General features: G+C 38.9%; 1 long non-coding RNA gene across 3 annotated transcripts in view; it reads left to right on the top strand.

Moving 5' to 3' along the window:
* Positions 1-16,012, top strand: part of LOC148329140 (uncharacterized) — a 47,757-nt gene extending 31,745 nt beyond the window's left edge. The window contains exons 3-5 of one of the 3 annotated variants that reach the window (XR_015845619.1): positions 13,853-13,972; positions 14,851-14,938; positions 15,181-16,012. This is a non-coding gene — a long non-coding RNA (uncharacterized LOC148329140). Of the gene's footprint in view, positions 1-13,852; positions 13,973-14,850 lie in introns of all 3 variants that reach the window. The other 2 variants (XR_015845617.1, XR_015845618.1) reach the window with 2 other exon arrangements.
* Positions 16,013-22,392: the final 6,380 nt, after the last annotated feature.

The raw sequence follows: 22,392 nt of genomic DNA, 5'->3' as shown, positions 1-22,392 counted from the left end.
AAGGTACTTCCTAAAAAGTGTGGGGAAAAATCCTTTTAGTTTCGGCTGTCTTTCTCCTCATGAAATTATATTCTAAAAATCGTAATCAATCACTTTGTTGCTCTACACACCTAATTGTGCCCATTGCTTGTCCAAACTCGATTTTAACAATGATAAGACGTGAAAACAACAATAGCATGGCTTTTTTTCAAACTGTTGTTTCTGAAGTGACTGCCACCTCACCAAGTGTGGCTTTACACAACAAAGTGAATCTTTTATTAATTTCCCATTTCTCGAAAATGCATCTGTCAGTGAGCCATTCTACACTTCCGCAACAGTCGGGCTAATTTATATAAATTCCTCAATGACTTTCTCCGCCCATGACTTGGCAGTTAGACTGGGCAATGATCCAGATTTTGAAATGAATATAAGTGACAGAGGCTGTGCTAACCCACATTAGCATTAGCTGGCAGAGATATTTTCCTTTGCCCCTTCTTAAGCACCACATACACAAATGTTCCACACAATTGGCAATTTGTGTCCACTGCATGCACCACATGCACGAATCGGCGCATGTAAAATGGCAGCTTGGCGATGATAAATTGCAGCCTCTTTTGGTAAAACTGGCTGGCTTTCCTTGCTCTTTTCCTTCTCGCTTTTCGCCTTCACGTCCTGGTCAAGATCAAGTAGCCACAACACTCTAGCGCCACCCTGGTCATCATTGTAACAAAATCCTATTCATAAATTGACAGTGGTTTATTTGGAATATCACAGAGATTTTATTAATACACTGCAGAAATGTATAATAATACTCTAAAAAATTAATAAGAAAATGCATAATAATCCCCTAAAGGAGAGGCAATTTTCCATAAAAATTCTGGACCTGCTGTCGCGCACAGCAGAGAAAGGACTGAGGCAAATTGATGGGAACAAGAATCCAGACAAAGGCGAGAAATTACTTCCAAACTAATAATGCATCAATGTGCCATCTGCTCACATGGACACGGCCTCGCTTGCACCCAGAAAAAAATTGCAGGCTATCACTCAAATTTCATGTGCAATTGTTCCAATAACCCCCCCCCCCCCCCAAAAAAAAATGCTGCGACAGTTGTCAAGTTGAACCTGAACAACTGATCACTCATGTTAAGGTCAACAATCTGTCCAGTTTAGATGGATCTCATTTAGTTCTTTTAGACGCAGAATTTATCAAATACGGGGGGGGTCATAATAATCAAATGAGAGACATTAGAAAATATTGAAAAATTAAAATACGTTTGGACATTAAAGTGATCTGAAGTCAAATAAAAGTCTTGAACTATATTCAACAGTTTGCTGAGTCACATTGTTAGTTTTCTGGCCGCATGAGCTTCAATTTTGTGGTTGAAACAGCAGCGACGCAGCCCAAAAACAAGCAAAGGGAGGACAAAGAACACAATTTTGAGAGGATCGAGGAAAATGTGGGTTCACTTTGAGGAGCTGCGACATGAATTTAGTGACCAATTCTAAAAGGATATTTGACAAATTGTTGTTTAATAATTAGGATGGTGGAATGATTGTACTGTAGAATAGCTTAAAGCATTTTTTTTCCTCTTGAGAGACGTGAATACAGGGACCCTGGGTTTGTTGGCATATTAAAGGGGATTCATTATTGGGTAAAAAGTTTTGAGACACTCTGGCCTATGGAATAAAAAGCCTTTTTCGGCACTAATCTAATGAAAAGTGACCATACACGATTTAGTTTCGATACTGCAGCAGACATGTACTGAGGATAGTTACAATAAGTGACCAAAAATTACAGTAAAGTAGTAAGCATACGGCCGAACTGTTGAATATTCCTTTACTTTTCCCCCAAAAGAAATAGAGTAGGTTATTTGAAATAATATCAAGTCAAAGGTAGCAGCTTGTTCTTCTGTTGTTGATGGCTTTCGGCCTTTCATTTGACAACAAATATCAAAGACGCCACCATTAGTGGGAAGATTTGACTCAGCTGGGATGCTCGTAGCAATATTATAAAAATCCTTTCACTCATTTGCTTCTGTTTGGGTGCACTATAAAATAGATTCACCGATTGGGACTTATCTTTGACAACAAAGCAGTATTTATGCGCAATCATCTTGAGCGACATTCATCAAATATTTGAAGTTGCTGCTGTGTTTCTGATGGTTTTTTTTTTTTTCATTCATTTCGTCTCAGCCGAATCTTTCTGGTTGATGTCAAAGTTCTCCCAGTAAAAGCATCAATTGCAATACACACGTATGTTTGCGCAATAATATTCAAATAGCATGCCTGTGAATATTTGGGGGGCATTGAATTACACGTACAAACTTGATGGAAAGCTGTTGATGAATTTGGCATTGCGGAGCATCTTAAGAAAGGGCAGGAGTAATTAAGATGATGAGATTCAGCTGCTGACATCACTAAACTTGCAAAGTCTTCAAACAGATTGTTTTTGTGGGTATGGGGTGTTACCAGATTTGACGTGGACCAGAATTCTGTGTTGCTTAAAAACGCCTTCTGAGTTTCTCAGCTCGACTCGATGCATACGGGATGTTGTTGCGTCTTTCAATCTATTCTTCATCATGCACCTGGCTCTCTTTCCTTCTGGTGCTCCATGCACCTTTTAAAGATGAACAGCTGGTGTACTCACAGGTTTCGAGGGCCTCCCTCAAGTGCCGAGATTCTTTCTCTTCGGCCCGTGGGCTGGTGGGAATACTATCAGCTTAGCGATGAAGCGTTTTGATAACGTCTAGTTTGCCAAAAAGTGTTGGTGGTTTTTCTTTTTGTTTTTTTGTAAATGCTAACATGAAGGCCCACTGTCATCCTCAATGTGGACATCACCATAAAAAAAAAAATAAATTAAAGCAACTTACTGTCTTTGATATCCTCAAGTCCACACGTGAGGATAAACGTGCTAAACATTATTTCCACGGTGCTGGCCTGTTTTCAAAGTCAGGTTGATGTGATGAATATTGAATCGCTTGCCTTGCTGAATCAATAATTTCTTCCTGCATGTGTGTATTCTACATAGTGAGAAAAAAAAAAAAAGCAAGCATCTACTTTTCACTCCACTACTGAGTGCTTACTTGACTGGTCTTATCTAAAAGCTGCACGTTTTTCCAATATCGTCTCAAGACACATTACGCAGCGTGGTCATAATGATGCTGCGCCAGTCTGGGGAGAAATCAAAAGCTGAATTTACCATATGGTGCGTCTGATGCAGGTATTATATGCAGTGTGCGATGTGCTTTGCATGCGATTTTCTTTTTTTTCTCCATAACTGTTCCGAACAAGCAATTAAACAGCTGAGAAAATTAAGGATGATTTCCATTTCTTTAATCCCGATAAAAAAAAACAACGGAATATATTTTCCTGACAAATAATATGTTGAGAGTTACCAAAATGGAATCCATTCAAACCTCCAACTGAACTCTAATTGCTTGGACCAGTTGACATAAACAAAGCACCGAATGATCCTTTTTAATATGCTCGCCGTCTCTTTCCAAAGGTGTTTTAAAGTCATTATTCAGTCCCCCCCCGGCTTGCAAATATCCATTCCACTGGGCTTGTGGAACCACCACCTGCCCCATTGTTCAAGATCAAAAACAGTCAAATTAAATCTTTTTACATCTTTTCTTTTTTTCAAACATTGCTTTTTTTCCCCCCTTTTCCTGTGTGGGAAAAAAAGGAAAGTGTTGCCCCAAAAAGCACATACGTGCGGTATCAAGAATGTGAAAGGAATCATGTGACGCAGGCGTCATTGTGATTCAATGATAGAGTAACATTTCAAGGAAAAGTGTTGCTTCTTGTTAACTTCAAGCATGGAAAAAGCATTTTTTCATTTTGTTATTACAGGTTTAGGAAGCAGAAAAATAACCGTTTGTGCTTGAAGTTTCTACAAAGGGTGTTTTGGTTTTTTTTTTTCTTTCAGCTTATGGCAAAATGCATTTGAATCACTAAGATGGAAAAAAAAAAAAACCCACACAATCAGTTCCAGGACATTGGTTTGTTGATCGGATTGAAACACCATTTGCTACAATCTATTAAATTGTGAAACTGTTGTCTTTGTTTACTGTAGGTGGAAAGGGTAGAAAGAAGTTAAAGATTCATTTCATTCATTTTAACTCACATTCTGAAATGTCCAAAAAAAAAAAAACTGTTCTGGTTCCTCGAAAAGCTATATATTGACATTGCAGCATAGAAACAAACAAAAGTGATAACCAACAACCAAATGGGCCATTGGATTAAAATCCACGTATTGATTAAAGTCCAAGCATGCTGGAGCGCATAATAATAGAGCTTGTAGCAGGAAAATAATACCTTACAGCTTTTTGTTGTACTTGTCCCCGTTGATAGTTATTGACTGTTGTCATTTGGTCATTTAATATTGTACATAGCAGAGCTGGGCAGAACACCCTCCGGATGCCCATTTTTGGAGCGAGGGTCCAGAGGGATGGGTACTGAGATAGCGGCCGGAGGGCGGGGGACTGACCGGCAAAAAAGGGTCAAGTGCCCAGCTCTGGTACGTAGGAACATTCGATCATGTATGTTTTTTCCTGTCACAGTTTCCCAGATCTCTCCCCTTTTGATTTCCATCTTGGGTTGGGGCTGTGGTGGCGATACTTTTACAAAAGTATCCAAGTAATTTTACTCTAGTACGGAGGTAACTAAGTACTTTCACTTGATTACAAATGTAACTAAGTACTTTTACTCTATTACAAAAGTAACTAAGTACTTTTACTCTATTACAAAAGTAACTAAGTACTTTTACTCTATTACAAAAGTAACTAAGTACTTTTACTCTATTACAAAAGTAACTAAGTACTTTTACTCTATTACAAAAGTAACTAAGTACTTTTACTCTATTACAAAAGTAACTAAGTACTTTTACTCTATTACAAAAGTAACTAAGTACTTTTACTCTATTACAAAAGTAACTAAGTACTTTTACTCTATTACAAAAGTAACTAAGTACTTTTACTCTATTACAAAAGTAACTAAGTACTTTTACTCGATTACAAAAGTAACTAAGTACTTTTACTCAATTACAAAAGTAACTCAGTACTTTTACTCAATTACAAAAGTAACTCAGTACTTTTACTCAATTACAAAAGTAACCAAGTACTGTTACTCTATTACGGAACCGTTCAACACCAGGTTCGAGGCTTCGTCATTAAACGTTCAAACGTTGTTGCCTATGGATGAATTTCTCCCTCTCATTTTCTTTTCTTGCAAGGCGACCCCAATACACTTAAATTAAACAAAAAATAAAACGTTCCCAATTGACGGAAACTGACTTGTCACAGGTACAAAAGGAAGAAGCGGCAAGCATTCTACAGACAACTAAAAAAAACAAAAAAGGCGTTGCACCGACGTTCGGGTGGACAGCTCCTCTGTTCACCGGTGTGCAACGAGAGTGAGTCAGAAACGCCCCGGGATCCACACGGCTGCGCTGCCACAGATCGATTAGCATTAATATTGATCTGGATTAATCTAGCAGAACAAAGGCCCGCCGCATGCGACAGAGTTGAGGTGACGTCCCGTGACGGGCGTTCTCAAATATGAACAGTGACTCACTTAATGGCCGCCATCATACGTCTTTTTTCGGGGATTTGCCTGTAAGTACAGTGAGCATGTGTGCATAATTTTTTTAATGGACTGAAAGAATGACCTTTTAGGTTCATAATGACGCAAATCACCTGTGGTAATTTATGTGTGCAGATCTGGCCCACAACCTCATTTTATGTGGCCCGCTACGGGCAAATCATGTGCGTCAACTTCCTGTTACTAGCACAATTTCTTCACTTTTAACAACATTGAGATATGAGATATTGCCATTTTTTGTTACCAATCCTCCCCCCTTTTTAATTTAATTGAAGATTTGTTGAACAATTACTGACTGGCTTCTGATTTCAAAACTGGCTTTCCATCAATTTGTTGTATGTATGTGATAACTCAAAGTGATCATCCATTTATGAGGGTTCACAGTCATTACGGCCCTCTACGACGTGGCCCGTCCACAAAGATGAATTTGACCCCCCCCTGCATTTATGCGTTTAATTTTTGGATAAGGTTGGAGCATAAAAAAGTGGATACATTTGAGATAGTCGTTATCTAATAGTGAAGGATTTCCTGTTTGGGTCCAACTGACAGATGGCCTATTGACTGCCGCCTCGCTGCACCTTAGTGCAGTTGAACTATACAGCTGCCAATTTCAAGCAATCTTCTTTCTGTCTGGTTGAAGCTGACATGCACTGTCCACGAGAAGCCATTGTAGCAATCATCTCTCGCTGTGTGGCACAAAATTACATCCTGCCGCAGCAACCACAACTTTAGCGTAAGGAATGCTGCCTGGGGCTCAATGACAAAGATGTGGCAATGTGAGCCTTCGCTCTGGGAAGGCAGTACCTAATTATCGGTGTAGCGCCTTGGAATGACAATGTCGTTTGCCGGCTTTCACGTGGAACAAAAGGTGCAATCAGTGTTTCTAACTTGACACCCTTTTTCAAATTCAGCAGATCAGACTTTGTGTGGGTAGGATCCACTTTCATTGACGCAGTTGTTTGGCTGTCTAGTTTAAAGACCAGCATGTCAAGGAACTAATAGGACATCTTGAGTCTTTAGGAGTCATTAGGGGGAGGACACTGTCTTTGTTACGCATTCTTTTCTGCTTCTTTTTAATAGAACATACCAGTGACTGAGACCATTTTTCGACTCCAGGTGAATTACTTCGAATTAACAGACAAACCAGACTATGAAAGTAGGTGTGGTCTAAAGCTGAAAAAGTGCTGTATACAATTCTTAGTTTAACCGTGGAAAACAGGTTCAGGTATGCCAACAGATTGATGCCACAGTCTAATGCATCTTTTTGATAGGTTGCAGGTGCTGCACTTGCTAAACTTGTACCTCTTTAACTTGTATCTGGGGCACTGTGGCTCTGCGCTGTTGTCTTATCTTATCGTAAGGATACCATTCAGCACAGCAGCACACTGTAGAAGTCACCTTGGTTCTATAAAAGATTCAAACGCTCCTCCGGAGGTGTCTGTCTTAACATAGAAACATATGCCACTGCAGAGAGGCCGACAGTGGAGCGCCTTTGGTATAAGATAAGAAAAATAAAAGAAAAGAAAATATTCATATCGAGTTTCATCATCATTTTCTTTCATTTAAGCATCATATGCAGTTCGCTACCTGCTTTCGTTCAGCGTACCTGCACAGTAATTCAATATGTATGTACAAAATGTTAATGTCGTGTCATGCTCAAGGATAGTTTGACAGGACTGAGGGGGAACAGGGAATGGAACTTAAAAATTCCCAGTTAATCCTTACTCAAAGACAGATTCAATTCCTGGAAAGTGATGTTGCCTATGGCGGGCGGTGCATTTCAGAACTTGGCCTTCAGAGGGGATTTATGTGAGCCAATCCTACAAATTAGACGTTGCAATTTTAGAAAACATACAAACGGATAGATAACTAAAAGTACCGTTACAGACAATTTGTGTATTTAGGATGAAAACCATTATTAATTAATTAACAAGTAACATAGTAACTCCTTTATCTTACAAACAACTCCAAACCTCTGTACTACAAAATAATTTTGAGAATTTCACGATCGATATCTATCAAGTAACGCCGAAAATATAAAAGCTTTAAATCAAATACATTGAGAGCTGTCACGCTCATACGTGCTACTCCAGAAGTGAGAAATAAATCCGTTCCTGGGTTGAAATAAGACAGCCCGCTACAGTGTTGGCCAATTTACAATATATTTACAATAAATAGTGCTTCTTGAAAAATCCACATTGAATGCAAAAATTTCAACTTCACGCTGAGCCTTGAAAAAGCCAAGCTTTTTTTATTCTGATTGGTTTAAAATCAATCTGGCTCTGGGCAGATTACTTTGAAATGCCCGCATCCAATAGAAGCTGAAATGGAATTGGTCAATAAAAAACTAAATTTTCGTAAAAGGTTCACAGTGTGGCTTCCCCTAATTAGACAGGGTAATCTGTGTTATGGTAGTACTGTTTTGTGAGCATCATCCAGATCCTACCTACATTTATCTGATCATCTCCGTCAAACAAAAGAAGCCTTTCAGATAAGCATTTATTTTTTTTTAAATGAATCCAGTTGTTTTTTTATCCAACATTCAAAGCAGCCCAATCTACGTCGTGAATTGAGCCTTCTCAAGTCGTACCGTAATGTTCTGGATGAACAACAGTAAAGCGCAGCTTTCATCATATTCAGCTTTTATGTTCTCTGGTTCATTCAGTTCAAAATTGTAGATTGAAACAAACAGTCCATGGATTTCAAGTTGGGCATTGTGCCGTATTGTTTCATGATGGCTTATTTGTAGTTTATAATAGAGATGCATTTAGGAGGAAATTAAAATAGGATCAGCAACTTTTAGAATTGTCAAAGAACATTAAAAATATTTAAATCAGGAGTGTGCAAACTTTTTGATTGGCGGGCCACAACTGCTTCTAAAATTTGACAGAGGGGCCGGACCAGGAGCAGATGGATGGAGTGTTTTGGTTACCTCACCTCAACGGAGAAAAAAAAGACATTTAATTTTAAATAAAAGCATTACAACAATATATGTCTTTGAAAAACCACAGTATTTCGAAAATAAAACATTATCAAGGTTTATTCATTTAATCTTTTTCAAGTCCGGCGGGCTGGATAAAAACTTTTAACGGACCGCATGTGGCCCCCGGGCCGTAGTTTGCCCACGCCCGCTTTGAACGATTAAAAAGTTGACTCTTCACATACAATAATACGTAATGATATTTATTTGCAGTAAATTAACCAAAATATCTTGTTCAACTGAAAAGTGAAGTTTCCAATCGATTGTTCCTCACATTAGTAAAGCTCATTGAGCAGCGGAGATGGAACACGGTCTCCTTCACCTCCAAAATGATACAGGCTTTGTCTATATCGTCACTCCACATTGACCCATCAGGAAAAAGCTTTTGAATGCCCCAACAAGTTTATTGATTACACTTGTGGACATCAAGTCCCTTTTAATTTCAAGAATTACATCAAACTATTAACACTGGGCTTCGTATTGGCAGAGGGAGACGGGGATGAATATCATCCCATTTGTTTGCGCCTCTTGCACGGGGGCTGATAACACCTTGCCAAAGTCACTTCTCACATACTGGTCAATCTGCCGATCGATTCCACGGACAGTGATACATGCTTCTGCAGCTAATGGGAATAATTTAAAAAAAAAGCAAAAGTGTTAGATGGCTGATTTATGTTCACAAGAGGGGATGGGCTTGCGTAACTCCCAATTACTCTGCAGCTGAGAGGTGCAAAGTACAGTAAGAGCCGTAGATTGACTTTCACTTAGCTGGATGAAATGATACAATAACCTCATATGGCAGCGGGACAATGTCCCACGGGTGCACACGCAAGGTGAAAGTTATAGTCGGTGCTTTAATAAAGTCACCACGACTCAGGCTATCGCAGAAGGGTACATGACCTTGTTGGCTTGTTATTGCAGGTGCACGTTCGATATACAAAGTATAATGACAGCGGCGCACCTTTTCACTCACAAGTGTAAAAAGAAGTTAACGGCAAAAATGTGAAAGGGGCCCTATTTTGTGAACATGGAGTTTTCTTCTTTTTTTTTTTTTTTTAAATTTCATAGATGGGCACAGGCAGGAAGGGGAGTTTGCGCCGTTGTGGGAGAAATAGACTGGCTGGTTTCTATGCAGAATCCAAGCTCAAGATCAAAGTGAGTAAAGTATGTTTATAAGGAACTGCAAACTGACCTTCACTTGCGGATGATGTGGTGTTGACCAAGGTGGTCAGAGTTCATCTCTGAATTGAATTGATTTGGCCAATTGCAGTCCTCTTCCAACCCTGATTGTTTGTGTCCTTGTGTATGAATGTCCACCTGCTGCCTATAGCTGTGGAGTGTTTTAAAAACATAATAAGGATGTTGGTAATAATTATGCGATTAATAAATATATTTCTCCAAAGATCCAGTGGCTTCAAATGCACACCGTTGTCATATTTGTGAATGAAATAAAAAGACACACCTGCAAAGCGCAGAATCCATCTGCCTGCGCTTTGATTAAATCCACCAAAATCTGCGTCACAACTTGGATCTACTTTTAGCCAGTCAAATTTCTGACACCAAGCGAAAAAGAAAGCACATTTGATGCTGGCAGAATTGAGGTCATGTAAGGTACGCTGAGGTCTCGAACGCACAAGTTTTTATTTTCGGTGTGACTTTAAAATACAGAGCAGAACTGCACCGGGCTGTACACTTTATGATTAATCCATTTGAACAGGTCTTCATTAGAACAACATTGTAGGCCTCTTTTATGCAATCATTTGCCAAGTGCACTTATAGTGATTACTCTTTGGAAACGCAATTATAGCCCAGCGTGTCGTACTTCAAACCACGCAATACTTTGGTGGTAACAATCAGTATAGGTCCTCTCATTGGTCCAGTCACTGCCATTATGACCCATGAGAGGTTTGGATTAAAGGTCCTCTTACAATAATTGGTCTGTTCGAATTCACATGATGAGCCTTATAAGAGTTGTAATCATTTCAGATGTATATTTAAAAAAAAAAAAAAAGGTTAGTCAATTTGACTCTCTGATTATGACAAAAGCAAGTTGATATCGGTACCAAAAGGTGTTGAGCGTTTGCGTTATTTTTATTTTTTCACCGGAGCATGATGCGTTATATTTGAAAATGATGAATTTGCGACATGTTTTGGGTGCGCCACCCGAAAGCAGCGGACTCCAGTGCACCGGTGACCCTTGTAAGGATATATTGATCCTTGTACTGTATATCTCATGAGTAAATCAAACGCCGCAAGACATGTAGCTCAAGAGGCTTTTGTGCTTATTTTTAATTACTTTTATGACAACTCAAAATAAGAAATCTGTGATTACATTCGACTTGTTCAGTTAAGTGAAAATGCTCCTTAAGACAAAGCCTGAAAGGCTAATAAAGGTTTTATGAAGGTGGCAGTATGACCCTCTACCAGATTATTTTATTTTTTGTTTTCCTTTGGGATGAACAGTTTTCAGAGAGGTTGACCAACTTCCTAGAACTGAGCTTTAGACGTCAGTGGTCCCTTAGCATTTACTAACTTAAGATGTCATTTTTGACATGGAGCAGAATATGCTATTGAGGGGGAGTCAAAGTAAGAAGGTCATTTTTGTAGCCTATATATAACAAATTAATGTTTTATATTTGAAAACAATTGCAATTGACCTTGATAGATAACATTTGTGTTTTCGGCACAACACCCCGTTTGTTTTCAATCATTTGTTTCAGCTCGTTGTGCAAGTGGGTGGCACCGTAATCATCTTTGTAGATTTGTATTCATCACCATGGGGTGTTTTTGTTATGTATATATTAACTTGCGATGTGCATTTTTGGGCACAGCTGCATTTCGGCACGACACGCCACTTGACATACATAAGAGTTCAATCACTTGCACTGCATGATCATTTGTAGGGGTGGAAAGCGCAGACATTACACTCAACTAAAGTCATTTCTAATGGCAACTTCCTGATTTTAAGGAACACAAAGAATTCAAATAAAAAAGGTGGTCGCCAGTAACATGAATGTGTTCAGTATTTAGCAGAGCAAGTGTGTGAGACTGTCAAAATCACACAATATATGCGATGAAAAAAAATGGTATAAATTGAAGGGACTAATTATCTTTTGAAGAGACTAATTGCCGTGTTATGTGTGCAAATGTTTCAGACCACTGATAATAACACCTCCGATTTTCATTATGTTGTGATTCCGGTGAGTCATCAAAGGTACTTTATAGTTAGAATGACTCTAGGGCTCCATTCCAAATCTGGACGTCTTTGCGATTGATTCTTAGCTATTATGAAACTCTCTTTTAGCCGGTCATATGTGTCACACCGGGGCGCCCCACCGGAGTAAATAAATATGCCGCAAGACCATTTGGCCAGAGGTCCATTTTGCGACATTTTTTTCCAGGTCAGCGGCCTGGACAGACAAATGATTCAAATGTTGTTTGACGTTACAGCCTCGAAGCCGGGGTTGCTAGCCCAGACCCAAATATGAATTAAATCATATTTTAGGCATGCTCCGAAATAAAACTTGGGGGCCGCCAGATAGATTCATGATTAGGATAAAATCCAATCCATTTTCATCTATTATTTCAGACTGTCACAGAATCGATTACCATTTCTCAAAGGTTTACAGGTATGCAAAGTCAAGTTTCCATATCATGACCCCTTTAAAACCATGTTGGGAAAGGATCAATGTATTCTTAAAATCGTGACTATAATCATGAAAAGTGAAACAAATAGATCAGTCGAACGTCAGCCTTAGTTCAAATACTGTAATTAAAAAACTCCTTCACAGACTTGAGTTTACACTTTTTGACATTTTGAAATACAGTAAAGGTGCCATTGCAGTGTTTATTCACACACTTCCTGGATTTAAGCAAAAGAAAGATATTAAGGGAATACCTTTTTTTTTTTCTTCACATTTTGATCTGTCTGTAGACATTTTTTACTCTGGCCCGTATATTGGGGCTTTTGCTTGCCGTACATCGACAATAACATTTCAACTGTCTCATTTTAATGTCCATATTTAAACATACAACAGTACTTTTTGGTCACATTCGATCGACATTTCATCAGTATCATCAAACACGTCTCTTCTTGAATGAGTGATGCGACAGAGAACATCTAAATTCCAAATGTGCTTTTGTTTTGTAACTCTCTGAAGCTGGAAATGTTTAATGACCCGTCATCGAGCCTTTTAAATCTCACCAGCAGCACACCATTTTTCATTTGCTTTATTTAATGCGTCATGTAGATACATAGATGTTTTTTTTAATTCTTTTTGTGAATGATGAAGTAGTAATATTTATGCCCATCGGGGATATGGAACTGGCTGACATTTATCCAAGGAACTTCCCTGTAGGCCAACCTCGTAGAGAATACGCTATTCGGTAGAAATAGGAAAATCATTTCATTTAGAATATTTAATTTGATCTTAAATGTGTGAGACACTGCAAACGCTAACTAAATGAGAGAGACAGGTAGTCCATAAGTGGTCGATGTTCTAAATTTGTTTTCACTTTTACTCAGTAGTGGGCGGTCAAAGCCTTCAAGGCCTTCTCTGCTGGCCTAACATAACAATCATTGACATACATATTTATGATAAAAGTTAATATATATATATATGTATATATATGTAAATATATATATGTAAATATATATATATATATATATATATATATATATAATGCAGTGAACCCTCATTTATTGCGGGGAATACGTTCCATTTATTTATTTATTTATTTTTATTTTACAACGCATTGGATATGATGCATTGTTGTGGTTTGTTTGCGTGTGTAGATGGGAAGTTGTGGTCCTGCAGTGCCACCTAGTGGCATTGGTGCGAGTTCTAAGTTATTTCTTCTCTCTTTTTTTTGTTATCCAACTTCCGGGTTTCTTCACTTTGAGACGTGTGCTCATATGTTGACAGAGGAGCAGTAAAAAAGCCATTTATATTAACACACACTATGTAAAGAGCGTTCATTTGATTGATTTTACGTTATTTGACATTGTCCGTAGCTCAGAATCTCGATGTTTATCCCAAGCTAAGGCAGGTTAGCTGACTGTCGGAACTGTTAACTAGTGCCCCTGGAGAGCGGAATGAGGTATGGTAGTGTATCAAATGTTAAATATATTAAAAATGTAAATTATTAGTTGGATGGCATATTGTAGTGGTGTCATTTGATTCATTTGTATTTTTTTCATTCCTTTGTATTGAGTTGATAGGAGCGTTATGTATACATGATTGACCTGTGAATTATTTGTGAAACTACGATTGAATTTGTGTTGTTCTGTAGTTTTCACGGTGCAGAATGATGAACATGCAAGATTACCGACACCCGTTTAAAACTCTCTCCGTCCTCATTTGAAATCCAAGGGGCCGCTACACTGAGCACAATCCCACTGTAAAAAAAAAGGTGTGGCTTAATAATTGTATCTGTTCAATCATCCCTTAACATGAAACTGAAAGAATGAACCTATCTGATCGGGCATTATGAAAGGCTCAGTGGATGTAATTGAACGTAGAAAAAGATTCTGCAGTCTCTTTAACTTTGTCCTGATCCCAGGTATAAATAGCAATGCAACAGCAAAGCCAAGTCCACAGAAAAGCAGTGTGAGCATGTCACGAAGCAGCAGAATTGGCAAGATATCTGAGACAAAGATTCTGGGCTGCCATTTGAATGATGAGCCATCTTCGGGCTGTCTCATTTAACAGTAATCATTTCTGTCTGACCCGAGCACATTTCCCAAGGTGCTTAGTGTCGTGCATGTAAATACTGTATTTCTGTCTGCTGGTGGTGTTGCAAAATGTTCCCATTTTTCTTCTCTTTCTAACTCACTTTAGTGTCAGCTCATCCTCTCACCAGCACTCACGGAGCTTTACCTTTTGTTTCCATGAATGTACAGGGCCACTAAAAAAAAAAAAAAAATGCCATTTACCCTGGTGGAAAGGAGGTTTAAAGTATGCTGCCAACATGTGGAGTGAGGTGCTAAAGCACAGGTGTCAAACTCAAGGCCCGGGGGCCAGATCTGGTCCACAACCTCATTTTATGTGGCCCGCTAAGGGCAAATCAACTGCATCAACTTCTTGTTTCGAGCACATTTTCTTCACTTTTAACAACATTGAGATGTGAGATATTGCCATTTATTTGTTACCAATCCTCCCCTTTCAAAATAAATTGAAAAATTGTTGTACAATTACTTACGAGCTTCTGACTTCAAAACTGTCTTTCCAATCAATTTGTAGAGTGTAAGTGATAACTCAAAGTGATTATACATTTATATGTGTTCACAGTCATAACGGCCCTCTGAGGGAAACCACAACTACGATGTGGCCCGTCCACAAAAATGAGTTGGACACCCCTGTGCTAAAGCATTGAGTGGTAGGTTTCAATTTTCATATACAGAGCATCGGTAGTGGGGCTCAAATGCCAGCGGATCCTGTTTTTTGTACGAGCAAAAGGCTCACTGTTCGCGTTTGACAATTTGGAACGCGCCAAGTTGGTGGGGAGAAATTTTTGTGGAAAGTTGATCTTAACATTAGTCACAGCATGTTCAGGCGTAATTATGTGAATTATGATTATTGTTATTATCATTATGACCATTATTCAATTATTTCTTTAAGTATCCTACTGGGAAGAACTGCTGGTGGATGCGGTGGTTGGGTTGTTCGACCGCTGATTGGAGGTGGTGGCCGCTCTCCAAGCGCCACTTCAGGCTGCAGATGTGCGCTCCGCCATGTCAAGACTCTAGTGTGTGACTAGCGCACCACATTTAAAAGGAATGAGAGGAACCGCTTTGATTAGCCATGATTGAAATCAGCCGTGACCACTCCCACTCCCTCTCCTAGAGCAACCAAACTTTGCTTGTCTGCGAAATTATAGGGATGTGCGTGATCAGCGGTGATTCGAACTGAGATTCGAGTGGGCATCACACAAGGCGACAAACGAAGGGCGTTATCTAACTTGAGCTCGTCTCCCCGGCTTCTTAGCTAGCTTAGCTGGTCCGCAGCAATGAAGGATTTATTATTTACAACACGTGGATTCTACCTTTGGCCTCAGTAAGACACGGGATCATGGTAAAAGTGAGCCATTTGAATATAAAAAGAAAAAAAAATCCGGGGGTTATAAACTGCAGCAGTTTTCAAATAAGTGGATGTCAGACATTAAAAAGTTCTTGGGCACCGCTTAGTGTAGATAAAGTCCTATATAAGGGCACACAATTTACCAGTTTGATCAAATTGAATTTTTTTTTTATTTGCTGGGACAATGACATTTTTTCAGAATAGTGCATTTGAAAGTAATTCGTAACTGTCAACACAAATCGCAAATTGGGATTTTGAGTGCGAGTTTAAGAAATTACCAACACTGGATTCAACCTGCCTCTGTTACACTTTGTGCCGCAAGATTTACACTGCTAAAAAAAATAAATAGAGCTCTAAGTGCGTTTACACTCTGGCTGCTTTTTTTTTTTTTGCATTATGTTATGTCACCATCCAAAGTTAGCATGACAAATATGATGAAAGACCAGAAAGAGTAACAATACCAGAAAAGTTATGGCTGCTCAATCCACATTTCCCAACTATTCTCTACAAACACCTTCCTGTTCCGTACTTCATGTCAGTCAGGCATCAAAGGATAAGTAGTTTGCCGTTGAACTTCGGGGTCTGGATTGTATGTGCAGTCAGCAAAGTCTCATGAAATATTCTGTTACTCACAAATAGCGACCAAAATATGACCTTAAGTCTTTAAATTGCTCATGATGGAAGCAACTGTGTGTGTTTTTTTTTTAAATACTTCAGTCTAACTGGAGGGCTTAATAGCCTTTCAACGTTTTAAGTATTCGCCGAAAAATCTTATGTAGAAAGTTGCGATCAGAACTTCCGCCCGAAGGAAATTAACTGCTCCTTGGAGTTGGATTATTTATGAATGTAAATACTGCTTCCTCTGCATGTCACTCATTTAAAAGTGCACTTCAATAAGAGGGCCTAATTAGTATTTATCATGTTTATGTTTTACTCTTCTCTCTCTCTCTCTCTCTCTCTCTCTCTCTCTCTCTCTCTCTCTCTCTCTCTCTCATAAAGTGTTTCTGGCCTTGCATTTGCTGGCACTTAAAATGCCCACAGATGAGAATTCTGTGCCTACGCCATTACTCCCTTTTTTAATTAATGATGTGGTCTGATTTAATATTTAAATGAGCCTGCTTTGAAGTGCGGGAGAGTCGTTATGCTTATCTTATTCTGCTGTTGAAGCCACATGGGTGTGATATTAAATCAAAGTGAATAATATGAAAACTGAATGACTAAATAATTTTAACTGGAACTGAATAACATTGAACAACTGAATAATAATTGTGAATAATAATGAATGACATTGAATGATTATGAATTAAATTAAATTATTTTGAATGAAACTGAATGGCAATGAATAATTCTTAATGAAATTAAAAAAAATTGAATGATACTGAATGACATTGAATGATTCTGAATGAAATTGAATGATTATGAATCAAATTAAATAATTTTGAATAAAACTGAATAACATTGAAGAACTATGAATGATACTAAATGGAAATTAATGATTTTGAATGATACTGAATGACAATGAATTATTCTGAATGAAATAAAAAAAATAGCAACGAAACTGAATAACATTGAACAATTCTGAATGATACTGAATGACAATGAATGATTCTGAATTCAAAATAGATTAAGTTGTTTCCATCAACACATGCTGATGTTAAAACAATTGGAAAAAGTGTTGTGTAATCAAATTATCCTGACATTTGGTATTTCAAGAAGTGGTTTGAAGTGAAAATGATGCATTTTGTGAATGATGTTGTAACAAGTGGGACAGTTGTTGCAAAATTGACTCAAAGCGTCATTGTGCATACAGTCTGCAGGACTTGTGGCACGCACTAACGGAACTGTCACAATGAGAAACAAAACAAACAATAAGAAACAAAAGACTGTGTTTCAATCACAGCAATGAGGACAATGCCAGCCGAAGGAAGGACACTATCCCCTTTTGAAATCACTCATAGACTCTCAGGTTCATCAGAACCACCAACGGAAAACATGTTTGACCAGGGAAAAGATGCAAAAACACGATTACTGGCTAGTGTGTTCTGATCCACAGAGAAATCACGTCCGTGTGGGAGACCAACTCTTCTTCAAGGTGCTGAAACAACTTCGTTGGGACAAGCGAATGCTGAGATGGCCCTCGCCAGATGATGGCAGTGACCCCGACAGCAGCAAAGGTCGCGGGGCGTGGCGGCTGGATCCACCAGTTGCAGTACAAGCTTCTCCGGTTTCCAGCTAAAGGCCTAGCAACGCGAATCCCTCGAACAGGTTGTTGTTCAAATGTACCATTACAACCTGATTGATGTTGAGAATGACAAATTCGAACTGGACACTGCCCTGCCCAAACACGTGCACACACATACACCACACACGAAGATCCGGGAGGTAAAGACGGCTGTCTCCTCCTACAACGAGGCAAGGGCCTCCATCGAGTCCCCCAGAGACAAGCTCTGCGTGAAAACACTTTTGTTGTTTTTCACTAGGCACATTAATATGTTTTTACACATATGTTTTATTCCCAAGTGATTAACGCACCATGAGAATCTCGTTCCACGCTGGAAGGGAGGAGGGGAATTTTTGCCCTAATGAGAGGTTTTTCGCCCCTCCACTGTTGATCACACTGTTGTATATTATTTTTTTTGGGGGGCTTCTCGCTCGGGGCATGGGTTTCTACCCTTTTCTCCAAGAATTTTTGAGTTTTTGGGTAGTTTTTCTCCCCCCTCAAGCGACAGCCTTTGATGATGAGATTTGAAACTTGATAAACAGGAGGTATGTGTTAAAGAAATTTAAGTTTGTATGTTCATCTGTGTGCTTTGTTTAGTTTAGTTTTGTCATTTTATCAAGTTTCAAACTATATGTGGTAAATTTCGTTAATATCCAATTCATATGCATTCTTATCTTTCTGGCCTTTAACTGAACTTTTCGACAGCCTCCTATGGGTGCCAGGTACGGCCCCCTCGCGAATGTGACTCCCCAACGCCAGATCCCTTTTCTGTAAACGACTCCCTTGGAGCGTCGATGTCCCCTGTTCAAGTTCCTGACCCTTAACAGATAAGGTGAGACTCGCTCGCTTTTAAGGCCGTAACTTATGAATTAGGGAGGTCCAGCATAAGGCTTGGTATTTCTAAAGCAACAATATCGTCATGGCCGTAAGATAACTTGTATGTGTCAGGCCTTGTGAAAGTACACCATACACTAAAAGATGTCTTGTAATCTGAAACCATTAGAATAGGCAGAAAGAGTGTGGCGGAGTCAAATGTCAAGTTTCCTATGTATTGCATATTCAAATTGCTTATGCTGATGCAAATAAAAACCATGTGTGCAGTCGGAAGCGCCGGCTTCGCCTCGGAGTACCGAGGGCTGCCCCGCGCGTAATGAAAGACAATCTTCCTGGTCGAGTCATTTGTTCGAGTATGTTTTGATAAAACATCCTTGATAGTACCTCAACTTACAGGTTTTTTTCATCCATGAGTCATTACTTTACAAAATTTTTTTTTTGCTCCGTGTTCTTAGCCGAAATAAAAAATTTAAAAATAAAATGGAGCAATGAATTGACTGTAATGCCATCAAATGTGCTCAAGGTCACTTCATGCTCTTTTACTAGGTAATTGAATGGGAACACCAGTCAAACGCAAAATAAAAAAAAACACTCGTAAAGAGCAGCTGTAAGACACAATTCACATCCAGACACTCACACGCAGACACAAACCTTAATCGAACTGATCCAACGCGCAGATTCTAAGAAAATCTGTTTATTTCTTTATATCGTCAAATGTCTTGTTTTTATTTAAAACATTATTTTAATAAAACTTGCATTTTTGCAGGGGTGTAATAGATTAACTAGAAAATGCAATTCCTGGAGAAATTGCGTGTGAAGGCGGAAAGGCTGGAATCTTTTTTGTGGAATGATTTTGAATGAGACTGAATGTTTTTGAATGATATTGAATGACTCTGAAATATTGAATGAGGTTGAATGAATTTGAATCATAGTGAATGAAATTGAATGATTTGAATGACAGTGAATTATATTGAATCATCATGAATGAAAAAAAGTATTTTTGACCGAAAGTGACGTCACGAAACCGAAAGTGACGTGTTCTGCCCGGAAGTGACGTCACGAAACAGGAAGTGACGCATTTGACCGGAAGTGACGTCACAAAACAGGAAGTGTTGCCGCGAAACCGGAAGTGACGTGTTTTGACCGGAAGTGGCGTCACGAAACCGGACGTGACGTATTTTGAAAACGACGATAGGTTGTCCAGGAATGTATTGTTTTTGTGATTTCAATGCCTACATCTGTTGCACAGATTGGCCAAGATTCTTTAAACATCTCAGCACAACAAACAATCGAAAGCAATTTGTTTTGGAGAGATAAGAAAATAGTTTGAGATTTGGAGTGAGTCCATTCACCCACCCCCCCAAACATATTGAAGCAGTGAGGCAAGCGCCTTTATTTCATGCTGTAGGGCAGGGGTGGGTAAACTTTTGGATTGGTGGGCCACAATGGCTTCTAAAATTTGCCAGAAGTGACGTATTACCATCTGCTCCTGGTCCGGACCAGGAGCAGATGGATAGAGTGTTTTGGTAAACGCACCTCATCGGAGAAAAAAAATACATTTAATTTTAAATGAAATGAAAATGAACAAAAGCATAACAACAAAATATGTCTTTGACTTTACAATATCAGTGCCATAAAAGGAGCTGATGGTAGCTTAAATTTATTAATTCTCCCGTTGCTCTTTTGGACCAAACAACAATTGTATGCATGTCATTTTCAGGCGGAGAATAGACATCAAGGAGGGAAAATGAGCATGGATGCATCATTGGTTGGGCAGTTTGTGATGCCCTTTTCGAGACAAATAGGACCTGTCCAGAAATGTAGCAGAAGTCTTGTATCACATCCTCTGTCACCCGCTGTGAAAAAGCCTGAAACTGTAGCCATGAGAAGGCTGTGGACCCGAGAGTTTAGTTCTCCAAGAGTGATGGGGAATATTAAATTCTACCTGGGCAAATTAAGTTTGGATCTGATTATGTGGCGACTGTTTAGTTGCCCCGAGTTGAGTTGAAATTAACAGGTGCAAGAATTAATGTGCAATTTTGTTGTTAATATACCTTTGTGTTTAGTTGTAAATGTTCCCAAACCCGAGGCTGTGGAACAGTAATGGGTCTCAAAACACAGGGAAATAAGAATGACATATTGTAACCAGTTATCAGGTAAAAGTAGCGCACTTGCTTTTTTAACATTATCGATTTTTTTTTTTTTTTATAAAGCCATATTGGCAAAATAATAAAAGGTCGGGAAAGCGCCAATTCACAAGCTTCCTGTTCCTGGTCGTGTTATATGAATTATTAATGTTTATGCTTGTTGAGGTGATTAAGAAGGAGGAGAGAAAACTGAGTTTTGCTGTTATTGCAGCTAGAACCTTATATGGAATACTGACAATAAGGATTATGTTTCTGGAAAACACTCTTCAAACACTTTAACTTTTAGGTTGGTGTTTTGTTTTGTTGTCCTTGTTCCTCGGGATTCTGGACAATGGGATCAAGAGTATAAAGGTGGATCCTGATCAAGTAAGTGACTGTAGACTTGCTATACTCTACTTTTGTCCAACAAGAAGGGAGTGAATCACAAAAAGAACATTTTTGTGATTTTCATCTTCTTTTCCTTTCACCTTGCCCCATTAGGGGTCCCCACAGCAAGCTTTTTTTTTTTACCATCTATGCCTATCGTCTACCTCAACATCTTAATTTCTGCCACCCCCACCTCTGCATCCTGTTGTTGCGCTTAGTTCCACTTTCTCGAAGTCATACATCACGGTCGGCCTCACCACTGTTTTATAAATCTTACCCTTCGCCCTGCAGAGACTCTTTTATCACATCACACGCGTGACACTTTCTTGCACCAGTTCCAACCTGATTAGATGACTTTCTTTACCTTACCACACTCACCATTTAGTTTCGCAATTTATTTAAGGTCAACCGCCCTCGCTACGTCTTCTCCCTGTTGCCACACTCTTCCCCTTTCATCCCTCTCATTCACATATATTCCATTTTACTTCTGCTGATATTCAGTCAACTTTTTTTTTTTTTTTTTACCAACGCATGATTCCAGCTTTCTAAATGTTCCTCCACCAGTTCCCTGCTTTTATTTCAGATCACAATGACATGTGTGAACATCATAGTCCATGGGAATTCCAGGCCAATCACATCTGTGAACCAATTGCAAAGAGGAGGGGCTTTGAGGTGATCCCTGATGCTGTAGCAACTCACCACACATAACTACCAAGCATTCAAGCATTTCCTTTTCTTTGAGGCCATCCACGTTTTTTGTTGACAGCTGCGCTTTGTTTTTATGGTTCAGTAAACCAAAATGAAATCAAATACAGTACAGCAAAATGTATGGGCAGCCTCAAAACCCAATACAGAATCACGTTTTTTCCACAGGCAGTGTGTGGCGCTCCATCGTTTCATGTTTGGCTTGGAGTCACTCATTGTAATTTTTTGCAATAATACCATTGAGGTGATTTTGTATTTTTGGTAGGCCTTAGAGACAAAGCATATTTTCTTAGCTGCAAGAATCTACTGTCACTATTTTAAAAACTCTTTGTTGATTTGTATCTACACCAGTAACTTAAAAGAGACAGCAAGCAAACAAATCACAAACATTTGTTACCGGTGCATTAAGTATATAATTAAAGATTTGCCTATTGCAAATGTTACTGCCATACATGAGTAATGTCTTTGTCCATTGTTTTG

The sequence above is a fragment of the Idiotropiscis lumnitzeri genome, chromosome 10 (assembly GCF_059441095.1).
Source record: "Idiotropiscis lumnitzeri isolate Australia: NSW breed Sydney's pygmy pipehorse chromosome 10, RoL_Ilum_1.0, whole genome shotgun sequence".
In the NCBI taxonomy this organism is placed as follows: Eukaryota; Metazoa; Chordata; class Actinopteri; order Syngnathiformes; family Syngnathidae; genus Idiotropiscis; species Idiotropiscis lumnitzeri.
This window is presented reverse-complemented; position numbering and strand designations above follow the sequence as displayed.